Below are 12,085 nucleotides of genomic sequence, written 5' to 3'. Positions count from 1 at the left end.
CTCTAACAATATGAAAAATCTTCTAAAGAAGGAACAATGAGGTGTAATTGCACAATTATGTTCGCTAGAGGTTCCCACATCAAAATCATCTATTTCTCTAGATCTCCAAAAAGTCTTGGACAATCATTCCAAGGTATTTGAGACTCCCAACAGTCTCCCACCTATTCGTGATCATGACCATGCTATTCATTTGATTCCAGGAAGTGTTCCTCCAAACATCAGGCCGTATAGATATCCCTATGCCCAAAAGAGTGAAATTGAATGTATGGTTGCAGAAATGCTAGAGGTTGGTATAATTCAACCTAGTCAAAGTTCTTTCTCTGCTCCAGTAGTATTGGTGCACAAGAAGGATGGATCATGGTGAATGTGTCCGGATTATAGGGAGCTCAACAAGCTCACTATTAAAGATAAATTTCCTATTCCTATCATTGATGAATTATTGGATGAATTGCATGGATCAATTTACTTCACCAAGTTGGATCTTCATTCAGGATATCATCAAATTAGAATGAAGACTAAAGACATCCTGAAAACAACATTTAGAACTCATGAGGGTCATTATGAATTTTTGGTCATGCCTTTTGGCCTTACCAATGCACCTTCTACATTTCAAGGTTTGATGAATTCCATTTTCAAACCCTTCCTTAGAAAATTTGTGTTAGTATTTTTTGATGATATACTAATCTACAACAAGTCTTGGAAGGATCATGTTGAACATGTTGACAGGGTGCTCAAACTATTGGAGGAGAAATAATTATATGAAAAAAGCTCCAAATGTTTCTTTGGAGTACAAGAGGTGGAATATCTGGGTCATATTGTATTTCATGAAGGTGTTAAGGTAGAACCTAGCAAAATTAAAGCCATTAAGGAATGGAAAATCCCCACATCCATAAAGCATCTGCGAGGATTTCTCGGGTTGACAGGGTATTATCGCAACTTTGTTAAGAATTATGGGAGAATAGCAGTGCCTCTAACAACATTATTGAAGAAAGATGCATTTTCATGGACTCTAGAAGCAACAAATGCCTTTGAACATCTTAAAGAGGCAATGTGCCAAGCACCAGTCTTAGCTACGCCAGACTTCACAAAAACCTTTATTGTGGAATGTGATGCTTCAAGAAATGGAATTGGTGTTGTTTTAATGTAAGATGAAAGACCCATTGCTTTTGAAAGTCGTCTAATCAAGGGAAAGTATTTAAACAAAGCTATTTATAAGAAGGAAATGTTGGCAATACTACATGCACTTAAGAAATGGTGACCGTACCTAATGGGAAGACACTTCAAGGTAAAAACGGATCATGATAGTCTTAAATACTTTTTAGAACAAAGATTATCCTCTGAAGAGCAACAAAAATGGATCACAAAGATGTTGGGTTATAACTTTGAAATCATCTACAAAAAAGGGAAGCAAAATGTTGTGGTAGATGCACTCTCAAGAAAGGATGAGGATGTGGAAGCATTGTTTTTTGCCATTTCTATTATCCAACCAGATTGGATAAATGAAGCAAGGGAGGAATGGAAGAATGACGAAGAAGTGTGGGAACTCATTCGAAAAATACAACAAGATCCCAGTACATCTGATACATTTAGCCGGAAAAATGATTTGTTATGGTACAAAGATCACTTATACCTATGTAAGAATTCCCAACTCAAACAAAACATTCTTATGGAATTGCACACTTCTCCCTTAGGAGGGCACTCAGGATTTTTAAAAACTTACCACAGGGTTAAGAAGGAATTCTTTTGGGATGGCCTTGAATCAGATATTCAAAAGTTTGTGGTAGAATGTTTGGTTTTCCAACAAAATCAAGTTGAAACAATTAAGACCCCAGGTCTAATACAACCTTTACCCATTCCAAGCCAATGTTGGGAGGAGGTTTAAATGGATTTTATCACAGGTTGACCCAAGTCCGAAGGAAAGAGTGTCATCATGGTGGTAGTTGAAAGACTTACCAAGTATGCACACTTTTGTGCATTATCACATCCATTTAAAGCCAGTACAGTTTCTGCTACATTTATGGAAACAATTCAAAAGCTACATGGAAACCCAAAGATTATTGTAAGTGATAGAGATCCCATTTTCACTGGAAATTTTGGATAAAATTATTTTTTTTGTCTCAGTACTCAGTTAGCTCATAGCTCATCTTATCATTCTCAATCTAATGGGAAAACTGAGATAGTAAACAAATGTTTGGAAGGATATATTCGTTTCTTTGTATCTGATAAATAGACACAATGGGTCAAATGGTTGCCTCTGGCTGAATGGTGGTATAACACTTCCTTCCATACCACAGCAAAAATGACCCCATTTATGGCACTTTATGGATATGATCCACCATCCATCACATCATATTTAAGAGAAAACTGTAAAGTTCAAGCAGTGGAACATCACATCGAGCATCAACAAAAATTTCTCCAACTCTTAAAGGATAACCTCACATTGGCACAGAATAGAATGAAACAACAGGAAGATCAACATCGCAGTGAAATTAGTTTTGAGGTAGGTGACTGGGTATTCCTACGGCTACAACCATATAAACAAATGTCCCTCAAGCAAGCTAAGAAGGATAATAAATTATCACCTAAGTATTATGGTCCGTACAAGGTGTTGCAAAAGATTGGTACTATGGCGTACAAATTGGAGCTTCTTGCAGCTTCCTGAGTGCACCCAGTTTTCCATGTTTCATGTTTAAAGAAGGTTAAAGGTGACAAGCTCCCAGTTCAAACAATATTTCCAAAACTTGATGAGGAAGGAAAAATCATATTGGAACTAGAAGTAGTCACAGAAACAAGAACTCGACAGCTACGAAATAGATTAATTTTGGAGTATCTCATCACGTGGAAGAACTTATCCGCTGAAGATTCCACATGGGAGGATGAGAATTTTATACAGAAGCATCCAGAATTACTCAAGCATTGAGGACAACGCTTTTCGAAAGGAGAGGAGCATGTTAGGCCCCTATAATACTAGTGATTCCCCCATTACTATTGTCATTGTATCCCTTATTGTTATTATTGTGCCCCTATTGTCCCCATATAGTTATTAGTATGCCCCATAGAAACCCACTATTGTTATTTTTGTGTCCTTATGTTATTACTGTTATGTTGGCTTGATTATATTGTGACCCCTGAGACTCCTATATATAGAAGGGAGGTTTAGTCATTTGTATCATCCAGGAATTGTTCATTTGTGTTGGCATTATGATGCATGTGTTGTACTTGATGGCAACCCACTCGTAGAAGAACAACTCACTTATATATATCTAGATGAATCTACATAATAGATATCAGATGTGACAGAATACATGAGATGCAGGACAACTCAAAGGAATCAGATGATAGTTCTCAGTATGACAAGTTAGCTTTGCCATCAAGTCCAAAGGGGGAGATTGTTGGCATTATGATACAAGTGTTGTCCTTGATGGCAAGATGACAGATTATAGTGCAGCAGGTCAGTAGCAAAGAATTGATGATCAGACTACAAAAATGAAGAAATAATAGTATATACGCAGGTTCACTATATACCAAGTTGCGTACATATGCATGTTATACGCAGGTTCACTATGTACCAAGTCGCATATATACGCAGGTTTGCTATATACCAAGTAGAGTATACACGCAGGTTATACACGCAGGTTCACTATATACAAAGGCACGTATACACGCGAGTTTGTTGATCAAAAGTCACGTATGCGTATGCACGCACTTTCATGCACGGAAAAGCGCGTACATGTGGGAAAGCTTATTTTTGGGTCCGTGGTATTTAGACCTATGGTTTTGGTCCTTGGTATTTCATCTGAAGTGTTGAACCTAGGTATTGGATCCCTAGTATTGGTTCTAAATGGTTTTGGACCATGGTATTGAGTAAGGCCTAAGACTATAAAAGGAGAAGAAGATCATTAGGCAAAGGCAATTTTCGAGAAGTGATGAATATCTGATGAAGTGTGAGATCTAGTATGCTGGTTATGGGTTTGTGATGCTGTGATTGATCTAAACCAAGGATGCACCCATGTGAATGATGATGAACGATGGGTCGAGATCTTAAGGCTTGGAATGCTTTATCATTATATGGTTTGATTATGGATAGAATAGATCTGAATTATTAACGCATGTTTTATTGTATGAATGTTATGATCTCGGTATGACTGATGTCTAGAAGAGCTGCAAAGTTATGAGTAAATATTTGCAGATCTGTACGCGGGTTGGCTTTGGCGAAAGCGTGTATGTACGCTGGTTTGGTTCATCATAGTAGTGTATACATTATGAGACATGATATTTGAAGTTGCAGTTGGATCTGGTTATTGTTGCAAAGTTCTGTTGTTTGTTCTGTGTTTTAGTGATTGTGTTGTTGACAGGGTTTCAGTGTTTCAGTATTGGGTGATTCAGAGATTGATGATGCAAGTGTAGTTGATGGGTGTTTTATAGTGGTGATTGATTTTGTGCTTCAATGTTGTTGATGGGTCCAATATGAAAATTGGATGAAACATGGCTTTTAGATTATGGTGTTGTGCTTCAGGAGTATCCAGTCTGAAAATTTATGAAACGTGGTACCTGGAGGAAGAAAGAGAAGGTTGTAGCCTTCTGTAGGTCGGCACCTATGTGCTAGTACATCAGCTAGTACAAGAGCTAAGGGGGTGGTAGCTCCCTTCCAGTAGCAGCTAGAAAACGAGTGAAGGTTAGAGCATTCAGTAGGCCGACACCTATGTACTAGTAAAAGGATCGGCTAGTACAAGAGCTAAGGGGGTGGTAGCTCCCTTCCAGGAGAAGCTAGAGAATGAGAGAAGGTTGTACCCTTCTGCAGGTAGGAGCCTGTGTACTGGTATAAGACTGCACCAGTACAGAATCATTGTAAAAAGAAGTTTCTTATTAAAAAGAAGATTGAGACGACTTGCAGCAGGTGGTTTTCACCCACATTGGGTTTCCACCTTCCATCATGGTGTTCATGTGTACTTCTTGTGTGTGATGATCTATTCCATTTTACTGCTCCTGTTTACTGTTCATATGGTTAATAATGTTCTGATACACTCATTAAGGATCAACTAACTGAATCATAAGTCTACTAGATATATGTTTGTTGCATTACACATGGTTGCGTATACACGCGATTTGCCTTAACTAAAGTAGCGTATATGAATCTTAATATGGAAATGAAAAGGTTATATTGATTTGATAATACTGATTCACCCCCCCCCTCTCAGTATTATTTCCAACAATTGGTATTAGAGCAGGTCCTTTGGTAGAAGCTTGATCGCTTGAAGGAGATCCGTAGATCAATGGGAACGAAGCTTAAGAAGAATCGCCTAAGAAGAAGAAGACATCTTAGAAGAGCTATGATAGTGGGAGAATCGATTGGGGAATATGTGGAAGAAGCACTTCAGATTCAGAATCACTTCATAATGAAGATGAAAAAGCAAAAGAACTAGCAGGTATGAGGTTGTTATACTCTGGTATCCATCCATTTGAAGATGATGAAAGTGATAGCGAAACAACTGAATTTGCTCTTATGGGTGAGCAAGAAAGATATCAAATAGAGGCAGAATTTAAAAGGCTTACAAACAAAATTAGAGATCAACAAGATCTATTGAACAAAAGGGAATGTGCCTTCAAAGAAAAAGCTACCAAACTAAAAGCTCAACTAGAGGAAGGAAACAAGGTGTTGATGCCTCGAAATCGCTGCAAAACCAATGGGGGATAACCACCTGGTCCGGACCTTAAAGCAGCTCCTTTTCCGTTTGGTGTGGTGGCTCCGACTGGTTTAACTAGGTCCAGTTACCTTTTCCCTATTGCTATTGGTTTATGATGTATCTTTACCTACCAATAGACAGGGATATCAGATTACTTCTTCTTGTTGATCAGGCAAGAGAATGACCCTTAAGCTGATTTGGGTTCAGCCAAACCACAACTAAAGTTTTGCCTCTTTGAGAAGAGGTCTTAAAAGAATGTAGAAATTACTCTAAATGCAAGCTTATTCTATGATGCAAGTAAAATAAATTAATCTAAATCCTATCTTAATTAGGCAGATATAGATCTAACCCAACAAAGAGCAAGATAATTAAAGTATTGGGATTTAAATATGTCTTGTTTATAATGAATATCGAGTTAATGAAGTAGTTCAATTCACTGATATTATGGTTACCAAAATACATCCTATTGAGACCTCTTAACTGAAATAATAAACCAACAACATTCAGGAAGTAGTTCACAAAAAATGATATTAATTATCAAATCAGTAAATCCAATAATTGAATAATGATATGTGGAAATAGTTCACAACACATTACCATTCAATAAATCAGTTTTATAAGACAGATTTCTGAGTAAGTAGTTACTCAAAAATGAGAAATTAATTCATAAGAACAGAGATACATAACAACAACATTGAGACAAATTACCCATATTGACAATAGTGCACAAACATGAATAAAATGACACATTCCTATTACCATAAAAATAACAATGATATTTGAAACAGTAGTATTAGAAATACCAATTTATTGCATCCATCTCTCTATCCCTGGTCTCCAACAGCTCTTTAAATTGCTTGAACTTCTACTTTCTAAGCTAAAGCCACAATAGTGCAAACTTTGCCCTTCATGTATAATTCAAGATACAAAGGGAAAATCCTCAATAATCCCCAGATCTGAGATTTTCTCTCCTCTCTCCTACAACTCTAAATTCCTATTACAGTAGTGCTTTTAGAAGTCTAGAATTGCAGAGGAGAGCAGCCCCTTATTACATTCTGTAATCTGTTATTTATAATATTTGTGAAGGAATTCTTGAGAGAAGAGTTTGTTGAAGAGAAATCTGCTAAATCTAATTTTATTTGCTCAAAATTCCAATCTTTAATTGCTGGAGCCTTCTCATTGATTGAAATCCTTTTCTCCATATTTCTTCTACTATTTTCCTGCAAAAAGAAATCAAAATGAATTAAGATGCAACAATAAAATCAAAATATCATTCTTGGAATTAAAATAAATCCAATCAAATTCAATTAAAAAAATAATTGAAAATAAAGTGTAAGCTTTCTATTGATGCTTGGGATGGTTTGATTGGCGAAGGATATCATTGACGAATGGATCTGCAATTAGAAGAGGCTTGGACAAATGAAAATGCAGAAAATAACTCAGAAAATTGATTTTGTTTTAGAAATTCGGAGCTTGATCTTCTGCATGATTTTCGACCCAATAAATGACCAAATCTGTTAGTAAAACCTCCTCAAAAATGTTCTCCTTGATTTTATCTTTCCAATGAGCCGTCCTGGGCCTCATTTGATCAAGTAAAACTCATTCTATGGGCTTTCAAAGTTGATGAGTCTAATCTAGCATAAATCTGGAAATTCTGTTGCTAGGCTAAAAATCAGAATTTTAATTAAAAATCTAATCCTAAATTAGTCTCTAATTAATTCTAATTTAATTGTTAATTATGAATTAAACTAACTAACTAATCTAACTAATTGATATATAATTAATTATTTACAAACAAATTAAATTTAATCAAAAACTAATTAATATTAATCTAAATAATAATTAAATTTTAATTTAATTAAATTAATTAAATTTTATATATTAATTAAATTAATTAATTTAAAATTTATTATTTTAAATATTAAATAAAACTAAAAAATAAATAAGTTAATTAATTGACCATCCTTCATATTATATTCATTCATCACCTTTTAACTCATTTGTATGAACGAATGAGTTCAAAACTTAAAAAACCAAATGTGTTATGAGACTTTGGTTAATCGCTTGAAGTCTTTATCGCAATCGGTGATTGGGAAGTAAGGTCTTTGGGGTTTTATTAAAATGTTGCGATGAGAAACGTCGATCTGATTTCCCGATAACGTAATTAAAGTTTATAGCGAGGGTTGGTTAATGTGACATGCCTTTTCGCAATCGGCATTGGGAGGGGTATCGGGGTTTTAAGAAATGTGTTTATTAAAACGTCCCGATGCGATCCTCCGATTGCGAAACAATTTTTTTATATATATTTTTTATATATTAAATTTTAATTTAATTTAATTAATTAATTTAATTAATTTAAGATTTAATATTAAAGATCAATTTTTATTTTAGTTTTATTTTATGAAGTTTATTTTATAAACTACATCTACTTTTAATAAAAATGAAAATTAAACTAAGGCTATTTTGAAACTAAATGAAAAAAAAATAAATTATAGTCACTTCGAAATTATGATTTTTCGAGATTAGTAATTTATTGGAGTAAATTACTAAAATCCGGTTGCTTCATGATTTGGTTGTATAAGTTAAAAAACGAAAAAAAATGTTAGTAAAAACTAACTAGGGGTTAATATTTAAAATAAGTACATTATTAAACTAATTTATTCACAAAATGCAATATTGTACATTTTATGCATTTTTAACCTAGGCTAGATAAATGACGAGATTTCAAAGGAGTACCATTTTCAAACCAGTTGATCAAATGAGACGAAACAAGCATCAATGAGAAGCTTATAAAAAATTGATTTTTACAAAGCAATCAAAACAAGAATCCAAAGAAACCGAAAAATTAACAAAAGCATAGGGCAATCAACTAAATAAAAATCCAAAAAGGTGTTTAGCCAAAAAATTTATAGAAAGGGTCCTCATTATTTGAAGTGAACAAGTCAAAAATGGGGGGGTTGTGTTTTTACCACAACAACGGCGACACACGGGAGAAGAACCAGTTATCTCTGTTTGATATGAATGAGATTTTCCTAAAACTAAAGTAAAAATAATTAACGAAGAGAAAATTATTTTTTGGAATGCTTGACTAGGTTCATTAATCTGAATAAAAACAAGAATCATCTAACTGTAATTTTTCTTAAAACTTCTTATAGATTAAGATATTTCAAAACTCTATATCAGTCCTTAATTAGTCGTAGAGATAAAGCAGGGGTCACTTTACAACTTAGCTTTTAAAATATACTCATTTGTCACAGGTAGAGCCACTGCTGCCAGCAAACATCTATAGTCTCGGCAGGGTTACCTTTTAATCATCAATGATTCAGAATCTCATCTATTTAAGAATTATTGATCTAGAGATAAATCCATTTATATGTTTATTTTCTTTTTTATTTTTTTATTTTTATTTTTAGTTCTTAAAAGTCATTGTCCTGGTTTGGTAGCCAGATAGTTGACAATGCCATTCACTGGTTATAATTAGACCGAACAAGTTGGCTCGTGATGAGACCCCTTGTCTTATAATTGTTTGCAATCATAAGCCATTACCCTGGTTTGTTTAGCAGTGTTGGTAATGGCAGCCTATTTTTCCCCTATGATTATGGTAAGCAGGCTCATAATGAGGCCTCTTATCTTTTAAGTTTAAATATACTTCTGGATCACACTCTAGAAAAATAAGACTTTCTGGGACAGGGAGAATAATTGACTCCTTAAGAGTTAAGAATTATAATTTCAGAGTTAAAGGTGCTTTGCTGTAAAGTGTGTTTACTTGGTTAAAAATAAATTTTCTTGACTGATAATAGAACTTTGAAAAATCCTAACAAAATTTTGAAATCTAAAAATGATTGCAATTTCGATGAAAAAGAAATTTTCCACATTTTATGATACTTTTCCAACTTCTCTTGAATGGTAATCTCTTCCTTAAATATGTCTATCTTTATAATAAGAAAATCAAACTTTACTAAGAGATTTAAGAAAAAGCCAATAGGTGACTATTAACAATTTTTCTCCATGTATGCTGACCATTGATAGGTAATAAATAGGCCTTCCATATAAATCATGGCAAAGTCACCAAAATCGAAATTGAAAACCAAAAGAAAAGAATTCTTATGCTAAAGTGAAAAAAGAAATCAACAAACAAAACAAAATTGAAGAAATTTTAAAAGTAGAAAGGAAAATCCAAGTTTCAAAAGATAAACTCAAGCAAGAATATTTATATCAACGTCTCAACAATATGAAGAAAAATAAAATAATCATGTAATCATTTCCTCTTATGTCGAGATTTAGAAAAATCATACCTTGCAGGGTTGTGAATGTTTTAGGCTTTAGATAGCAGTGATTGTAAAATTCAGCCACAATGAAAAATCTCTGTCTAATGCCAATCTTCTTGTTTCAAAGCATCATCTTAATTGTTTTCTAACGAAAGGAATGCTTGAAGAAACAAACTAAAGGTTCAGTAACTTCCCGGTATAGCTGTTTCAATAAAGATTATCACTGCTTCTTGAAATAAAGCCAGGAGAAGAGTATAAGACTTTGAAAATATGATCCGGCAGAAGATTAAAAGATTTTATGAAGAGATGCAAAACGGATTTTTATATCAGCGTAATTTAAAAACAAAAATGAAAGTAAATTGACGAAATGGAAATTAATGAAAGTGGGTAAATGAATCTTACCATTGGATAATTGCTTTTGATCTTACCTGAAAGGTATCAGTTTCTCCAAACTAGCTGACTTCTTATTTTAATTAATATTAAAAACATGAAGAAGTCAAACTAACCAAAATCTTATAACCCAAAATCATTATTTATTTTATTTACACTAAAGCAAGCAGTCAAATATAAAATGGAATGCTTAATGTTCAAGGGAAAACAAATGCATCAAAAATAAGAATGAGAATTTTGCAATAATCACTGTTTCTCAAAATATTATTAGTTTCATATGAACTCCATGATTTTATAAATTGTTCAAAATCAAGACTAAGTCCAAGATAATAAAATTTAAATATGAAGACAGAGAGGTCTTGAATTCCATTTTTAATTATGAAATTATATATTTAAAACTGAAATGTACGAGAAATTGAAATGATTTTTATATGCTGCAAATTTGTCATTAATTGCTTTCTTCCCATAGTGGTTACCCAAGCTTGCTTTTAAAATAACACATCGCTGTATCCGATGATTCACATAACATGTTTCTTCACCATGCTTCAAGTTTAATTTGCAAGACTTCACCTTTGTTGCTATGCCATATATTGATTAAATGTTAATGGCTCAAAGGCATGCATTGGAAGCTATTGCATCGGCGGTTGAAATAGCAAATTTCAAATATGAGATCATGCGAAGAAATTATGTGCGATGAGATGTAGTGATCACACTATTGAAAAACTGTTATACCGCGAATCGGGGATAGTCATGCTGCAATTCGCAGATCGCACACCGCATCTCGCGATTTGTATTTTGCACATTGCACATTGCACATTGCAAATTTGGAATAGTGATATAGCCATAAAAAAAAATGCGAGGAAACAATTGCAATATTGGCGATGCGATGGATGACATAACTAATTGGCGATTGGCAAACTTAAGCATCCGATGTAACACAATATATTTCTTGCGATGCCGATATGCGATGAAGAGCGGACCCGATAACTTTTATGATGAGATTTTAATAACATATCGGATTCGAGACATCGGCCCTTTTAAAGTTGTGCTCCTACCATTATTGCGATTAAACGGACGCGATATTTTTTATGAATTTGATTTGAATTTCATATCGGGTCCAGAATTATGTGGTCATCACAATATTGGTAAAGTCGATTATCGAAGATCGGCGATTCATGATAATGAAAGTATACTTCAACTGCAAAGCTCCGATATGCGAAATGCAATATAAGTGAGGTAATACATTGGAGATCTTTTATTAGCAATATGAAAATCAAGTCGAAATATTTCAAACATGAATCTTGCGATAATGTTTTAAATTTCACTTGGGTTTTCTAATGAATGAAAGCAAAGCTAAAAGAAAATGCTTAAATTCTAATGAATCACAAATAAAATTTCCCTGAACCTGTTGCAAATTTGAAATGGGTTTGCTGCTTACTTTATGTTTTGAAAACAAATAAAAACTTGCAAATAAAACAGAACACGAATAAAAAATAAACTAAGGAAAATAGAAACTAATAAGAGATGAGAACAAACTTGTAAATGCGTACCTGGAAGGAAATTGTCTGCAGATTGTACCTCATGAATCTTCAAATCCTTCCTTCGATTAAAATTTTAACTTTGTTCAAAATCATCTCATTATTTATTCTAAATTAGAGTGGGCAATTAAGCTGAAGGAAACCAATTATTCATGTTCAGGAAATATAAAATTTACCAAAAATAAATATGAAAATAGGCTTCCCT

Source organism: Pinus tabuliformis, chromosome 7 (genome assembly GCF_031772625.1).
Source record: "Pinus tabuliformis cultivar Carrire ecotype Pingquan chromosome 7, CPIR1, whole genome shotgun sequence".
Classification (NCBI taxonomy): Eukaryota; Viridiplantae; Streptophyta; class Pinopsida; order Pinales; family Pinaceae; genus Pinus; species Pinus tabuliformis.
Note: the sequence above shows the minus strand (reverse complement) of the source record.